The 7,389-nt window shown below is 38.4% G+C and overlaps 1 pseudogene; it reads left to right on the top strand.

Annotated features, from left to right (window-relative positions):
• Window positions 1–434: 434 nt before the first annotated feature.
• LOC102494416 (zinc finger protein 121 pseudogene) lies at window positions 435–2,026 on the top strand (annotated as a pseudogene).
• The last annotated feature ends 5,363 nt before the right edge of the window (window positions 2,027–7,389 follow it).

The raw sequence follows: 7,389 nt of genomic DNA on the forward strand, positions 1-7,389 counted from the left end.
TTAGAGGGCCAGCCCGGCTCTGCTCGCTTCCTCCGGCGCCACAGGTCCTCCTGGCCCAGCCAAGTCCAAGAGGCCGCTGGGGCCGTCGGTGAGGCATGGGGGCGGAAGACCTGGAAGGGCCTGTCCTAGGGTATTTTCATCCGTTGTGTGCTCCTCTTCAAGGGCCTCCATTAAACTTTTATGAATTGCTTGACAGACGGGAAAGAGATTCCACCATTCGAGTCACATTCATCCGGAGATTCAGGCGTGTTCTGATTCATAACTAAAGCAACGTTCCAGCACATTTCACTGTCAGCCTTACAGGAAGGAAGCCATTGATTTGTCCTGCAGAGGTCATCTTCCTAGGGACCCAGTCTGCCTTCAGGAAGAAAAAATGCAAACAAAAAGGATGGTGACTGACTTTGAGATAGATTATCGCGTGGTGGTTTAGGGCTCAGTGACCTTTGAGGATGTGGCTGTGGACTTCACCCAGGAGGAGTGGATCTTACTGGACACAACTCAGAGAGATCTATACAGAGAAGTGATGCTGGAGAACTACTAGAACCTGGCCTCCGTAGGGAATCACCTGGTCAAACCCAGTCTGATCTCTTGGCTGGAAGAAGAAGAAAAGTTGAGTACTGTGCAGAGAGAAGTTTTTCAAGAATGGCATCTTAAAACCATTGGGTCATCACTTCAACAGGACATTTTTTGGTTAAAAACATTAAATGGAATACGAATGGCAGGAAACCACACTGGAGGGGAACTCTGTAACTGTGAGCAATGTGGAGACATCTTCAGTGAACTCTCCTGCCTTAGGGCACACACAAGCACTCAGAATACAGAGAGCACTTATGAGTGTAATCAGTATGGAGAAAACTTTTTACTCTGCGCAAGAAACCATCTCCTGGAAAGAAACTGTGTGTATTGAATGAGTGTGAAAAACCCTTTAGCCTAACTCCAAAAACGGTTTTACCAGAGAATGTACATGCAAAAAACACCCTTTGAGTGTGGTGACTATGGGAAAGACTGCCTTAATCAGTCATCATTTCAAGCACACATGAGAAGTCATAGTGGAGAAAGACTCCCTGAGTGGAAGGAATGTGAGACAGCTTTTGATCACTCCACAAGCTGGGCTGTACCTGTTCAGATGTACACCCTAGAAAAACCCTATGAAAATAAGGAATGTGGAAAAGTCTTTAAATACTCAACTTATGGAAATATTCATATGCAAACTCACAGTGGGGAAAAACCCTATGAATGTAAGGAATGTGGGAAATGCTTTACCGCTTCATCAAGCCTAACTGAACATAAAAGAATTCATACTGGAGAGAAACCTTATGAATGTAAACACTGTGGAAAAGCCTTCACTGGGCGCTCAGGTCTTGCTAAACATGTACGAATACACACTGGAGAAAAGCCCTATGTATGTAAGGAATGTGGGAAAGCCTACAGTTGGCTTTATCTACTAAGTGAACATTTAACAATACATACAGGAGAGAAGCCCTTCGAATGTAAGGTATGTGGAAAGTCCTTTAGAAAGTCTTCATGCCTTAATGATCACTTTCGGATTCACACTGGAATAAAACCTTATAAATGTACAGATTGTGGGAAAGCCTTTTCTGTTTCCTCACACCTATGTAATCATGTCAGAACTCACACTGGAGAGAAACCCTGTGAATATAAGGAGTGTGGGAAAGCCTTCAGTACATCCTCAGGTCTTATCCAGCATATACGAACTCACACCGGAGAGAAACCCTTTATATGTACAGAGTGTGGGAAAGACTTCCGCGCTTCCTCGCGCCTTATTGAACACATAAGCACTCACACTGGAGAGAAACCATATATATGTAAGGAATGTGGGAAAGCCTTCCGTGCTTCCTCACACCTACATCATCACATGCGAATCCACACTGGAGAGAAACCCTTTCAATGTAAAGAATGTGGGAAAGCCTTCAACCATGCTCGTTCACTTCAAAGACATGAAAGAATTCACATTGTGACAATGTCCCATGAATTTAAAGAATGTGGGAGAGTCATTTCAATTTGATCAAAATCCAGTAAGAACTACCATGGAGTCATACAATGTAAGAAACCTAGAAAGCCTTTATTAGTTTCTTGGGTCTTAATAAATATGAGGATCTTGCAATGGAAAAAAAAAAAGGAGTTAGGTGGTTTCTCATTGTGGTTTTAATCTGCATCTCCCTTATGCTGAGAGATGTTGTGCATTTCCTCATATGCTTTTTTGCTCTTCATGTGTCTTTCTTAGAGAGAGTTTTGTTCAGCTCATTTTCCCATTTTTAATTGGGTTAGTCATTTTTTTTTTCATGTAAGGTGCTTGAATTCCCTGTGCATTCTGGCTATCAGTCCCTTGTCTGAGGCATATATTACAAAAAAATTCTCCCATTCTGAGGGTTGTCAATTCACACTTGTTACTGTGTCCTTTGCTGTGCAGAAACTTGTTAGTCTGATATAGACCCACTTGTCTATTTTAGGGATTATTGCCTGTACTTTGGTAGTCTTATTTAAGAAGTCTTTGCTTACCCCAATGTCTCCCAGAGTTTCCCAAGTATTTTATACCAGTAATTTTATACTTCGAGGTAATAAGTTCATATCTTTGATTTATTTTGAGTTGACTTTTGTTAATGGTGAAAGATGGGGGTTCAGTTTCGTCTTTCTGCAAGTGGATATCCAGTATTTCCAGTAGCATTTACTAAAGAGATTTTCCTTTTTCCAATGGATTGACTGGTATCCTTTGTCAAAAATCAGTTGACTGGGAGCCAGCAGTTAGCATAATGGCTATGTAACTGGATTTCTGCAGAGCTGACCACAGTTTGAATCTCTGACCCTGTGGCTTAAACTCAAGCCAGGTATATGTGTGTACATGCCTAAAATCCCAAGAGGAGAATGGAGCATAAGGTATTGCAATGTGGCAATACCCCCTGGGGGTGATTTCTCTCTTTCTGTCTCTCTGTCTCTATCTGTCTTTCTGGTGAATGCACGCACTCTGTAGCAAAAACCTCTAAAAAAATCAGTTGACTGTAAGCTTTGGGGTTTATTTCTGGGATCTCTATTCTATTTTGTTGCTCTACATATGTGTTTCTGTGTTAATGCCATGCTGTTTTGATGATCACAGCTTTATAGTATATATTGGGATCAGGGAGTGATATGCCTCCCACTCCACTCTTCTTGCGCAGGACTGCTTTGGCAGTACGAAGTCTTCTATGATTCCAGGCAAAGTCTATGATTTACTTTTCTAGATATATGAATAATATCTCTGGTATATTTTTAGATTGTATGAAATATGTAGATTAATTTGGGTAAAATTGCCATTTTGATTGTATTAATTCTTCCAATCTAGGAACATGGGATGTCCTTCCCACTTTCTTATGTCACTTTAAATAACATTTTTAAGATTTTTCAGTTTTTTTATGTAAAGTTCTTTGACTTCCTTAGTGAAGTTTATCCCTAGATATCTTATACATTTTGTGGCTATGGTGAAAGGGATTCCTTTCTTCTGCTCTACTTCATTCAACTTGTTGTTCATATATAGACATGCTATTGATTTTTGGATGTTGATTTTTATCCTGCCACTTTACTGTATTCACTTATTGCTTCAAGAAGTTTTTTCATGGAAACCTGTGGGTCTTCTAAGTATACCATTATGTTATCTACAAATAAAGATATTTTCAACTCTTCTTTGCCTATTTGAATGCCTTTTATATTGTTCTCTTTTCTGACTCCATTAGCTAAGACTTCCAGGTCTATAATAAAAAGCAGTGGAGAAAGTGGGCAGCCTTTCCTAGTACCAATATTTAGTGGAAAAGATTTTAGCTTTTCCCAGTGCAGTATAATGTTAGCTGTAGATTTTTCATCGATGGCTTTTATTCTGTTGAGAAATGATCCTTCTATACCAATCTGAGTGTCTTAATCATGAAAGGATGTTGTATTTTATCAAATTCTTTTTCTGCATCAATTGAAATGATTATGCAGTTTTTAATCTTTCTTTCTGTTAATATGGTGTATTATATTTATGGTCTTGCATAGGTTGAACCACGCTTGCATCCCTGTAATAAAGTCGACCTTGTCGTGATGAATAATCTTTTTTATATGCTCTTAGATTCAATTTGTGAGTATCTTGTTGAGAATGTTTGCATCTATATTCATCAAAAATATTGGTTTCTAGTTTTCCTTTTATGTTATATCCTTACCTGTTTTGGTAATGAGGATGATAGAGACTTCATGAAATGAATTTGGAAGGTTTCCTTCCTTTTGAATCTTTACAAATAATTTGAGCAGGATAGGGATTAACTCTTCCTTAAAAGCTTTATAGAATTCAGAAATGAAACCATCTGGACCTGGGCTTTTCTTTGTTGGGAGATCATTTATTTCTGATTCAATCTTCTGGCTTGTTATGGGTCTATTCAGGCTTTCTATTTCCTTCTGATTCAATATTGGTATATTATGTGCTTCCAGAAATTTGTCCATCTCCTCCAAGCTATCTTGTTTGTTGGCATATAGTTGCTCATAGTATCTTTTAATGATATTTGGTCTTTTTATTATGTCTGTTTTAATGTTGCCTGTTTTATCATGTATTTGATTCATCTAGTTTCTTTCTTTCTTCTTCTCTATCAGTCTACCCAATGGTGTGATGATCTTGTTAATCTTTTCAAAGAACAAACTTTTGCTTTCATTTATTTTCATATGGTTCTTTTATTTTCTATTTCATTTATTTCTGCTCGAACCTTTATTATTTCTTTTTGCCTGTCATTTTTTTCATTTTGTTGTTGTTATTTTTTCAATTCCCTGAGACATGATGTTAGGTTATCTTCTTTTTCTTATGTGCAGTAATTGCTATAGATTTCCCTCTTATGACTGTGTTTACTGTGTCACATAGATTATGGAAACTTGTGTACTCATTATCATTTGTTTCCATGAATTTATTGATTTCAGACTTAATTTTTTCAGTATTTAATAAGTCATTCAGAAGTAGGTTGTTGAGAGAAGAAAACTCCTCCATGGCTCCTGAGAACTAGGGATTTCAGGGGAAAAAGAGAAATGGAGATTTTCTACTGATCATTCGAGCTCCAGCCCACCTACTCAAGTGGTAGTGAGCCCCTTTAGCCCCTTTTTTTGCTTTATTTTTTCCTTCTTTTTTTTCTGTTTATCTTTTTGTTTGTTTGTTTTTCTTTTCTGTTCTTTCTATGTTTCCTTTTAGTTTTATTTCATCACTCTGCTCCTCAACTTCCATTCTCTGTGTTCCTATATGGATCTAAGGGAAACATAGCCAAACATCCAAATACTATTAGGGTTAATATATTCCTCAATATCCACTGAATCTGCTGCACAAAAGGATAAAAATGGAATGGCCATGAGATTACAAATCATCTCCTTCTTTATTTATTTATTTATTTTTTGGAGAGGTTTTTCGCTATAGGGCGCATGTGCTCGCCAGACAGGCAGAGAGAGACATAGAGAGACAGAAAGTGAGAAATCACCCTTCAGGGGGGATGGCCATGCCGCAATCCCTTCTCCTCCATTCTCCTCTTGGGATCTTGGGCATGCATGCACATGCGCCCGGCATGAGTTTTAAGCCACCGGGTCCAGGACACGAACCGCAGTCGACTATGTGGGAGTCCAGCAACATAGCCATTACGCTAACTGCTGGTTCCCAGATCATCTCCTTCTTCATGCTCCTGGACACTCAGGTTAAACTTCAAGAATTAGGAAGAAACTCACCATCCATCAGATGACTTGAAATCACTACAGAGTCACAAGAAATATAAGAAAGCAAGAAATTGTAGAAGATAGAATCACTGCCCTAGAAAAATTCACCACAAAGACTGATAAAATGGCCCCCCAAAATGAGAATAATATATAAAAAATACTAGATACCATCAAATGTCCAACCATCTGGATAATTGGTACCCAGAAGGGCAAGAGACTCATAAGGGCATTGAGTGTCTATTCTATGAAATCCTATGAGAAAACTCTCCAAATCTAAAGAGGTACTCAAAGATCCAGTCCCATGAAATACAAAGGACCCCAAATAGAATCAACCCAAGAAAATCTTCTCTAAGACATATATTATAGCCAGATTGACCAAAACCACAGACAAAGATACTGAGATTGGCAAGAGAGAAACGTCAAGTTACCTACAAAGGATTTCCCATCAAGCTAACAGCAGATCTCTCATCGAAAACAATGCAAGCAAGGAAAGAATGGGAAAATATATTCAAAGTATTAAGGGAAAAGGAATTTCAACCAAGAATACTTTCCCCGACCTGATTATCCTTCATATGGGAAGAAAAGACAAGAATATTTGCAGATAAAGAAAACCTGAAAGAATTTACCAGCACCAGACCAGATCTCCAAGAAGTTCTGAAGGGAGTACTATACCAGGAAAATTAAGTACAGACATACAGAAACAAGAGTTCAAACAGTAAGAAAATGGCTAACTTAATTGTAGAGACACATCTGGAGTTGAATATTACATCCCAGAATTTAATCAGGAAGATCAAACCACAACATAAGATAAAGTACATGAGACTGAATTGGTGAAATAGCATTTTATGACTTTTGACTAAAACACTGCTGATTCTGTTCTAGGCTTTGTTTTCCACTTTTAAGGATTTTTGTCCCATCTTGAGCTGCCAATAGGTTCATGTACCTACTATTTGAACAGAATTTTATCCTGTTTCCTAGTTTTAAGTTTTAAGCAAATTTCCTTAGCATTTATTTAATGTATTAAAGTTAAAACTGATTTTCTTTGGGACCAGCAGTTAGCATAATGGCTATGTCGCTGAACTCCCATGTAGCCGACCACGGTTTGAGTCCCTGACCCGGTGGCTTAAATTCATGCCTGGCATGTGTGCGTGTGTGCCTGGATCCTGAGAGGAGAATGGAAGAGAAGGGATTGTGGTGTAGCCATCCCCCGGGGGGTGATTTCTCACTTTCTATCTCTCTGTCTCTCTCTGTCTTGGGCAAGTATAAATAGGTTTCCTATAATATTAATCAGTCTGTCTTGTTTATTACCACTGATTTTCTTGGAAAAAAAAAAATTCACAGCAGGTGCATGTGCATGCTTGCCCAGAATCTCAGGAGGAGAATAGAGAAGTGATTGTAGTATGACCACCCTGTGGTCATACTAACAGAGATATCTGTTTCTGTTGGTCTTTCTCAAACCAGCACACATGCCCTATGACAAAAAATTTAAAAAAAAAAAACACCTGAATGATCTATTTTGAGGTAACAATTCATTGTTTATAGAATTATTCATTTATTTATTTTTGTTGCTATTGATCTTTAATTTGCCCAGAGAGAGAGTGAAAGGGAAAGTGAGAAAGCAAGCCCCCAGTTCTGGGATTTGAACCATAGTCGATCATGTGGGAGTCCAGTGCCTTAACCACCACA

The sequence above is a fragment of the Tupaia chinensis genome, unplaced genomic scaffold, assembly GCF_000334495.1.
Source record: "Tupaia chinensis unplaced genomic scaffold, TupChi_1.0 Scaffold000034_1, whole genome shotgun sequence".
Lineage (NCBI taxonomy): Eukaryota > Metazoa > Chordata > Mammalia > Scandentia > Tupaiidae > Tupaia > Tupaia belangeri.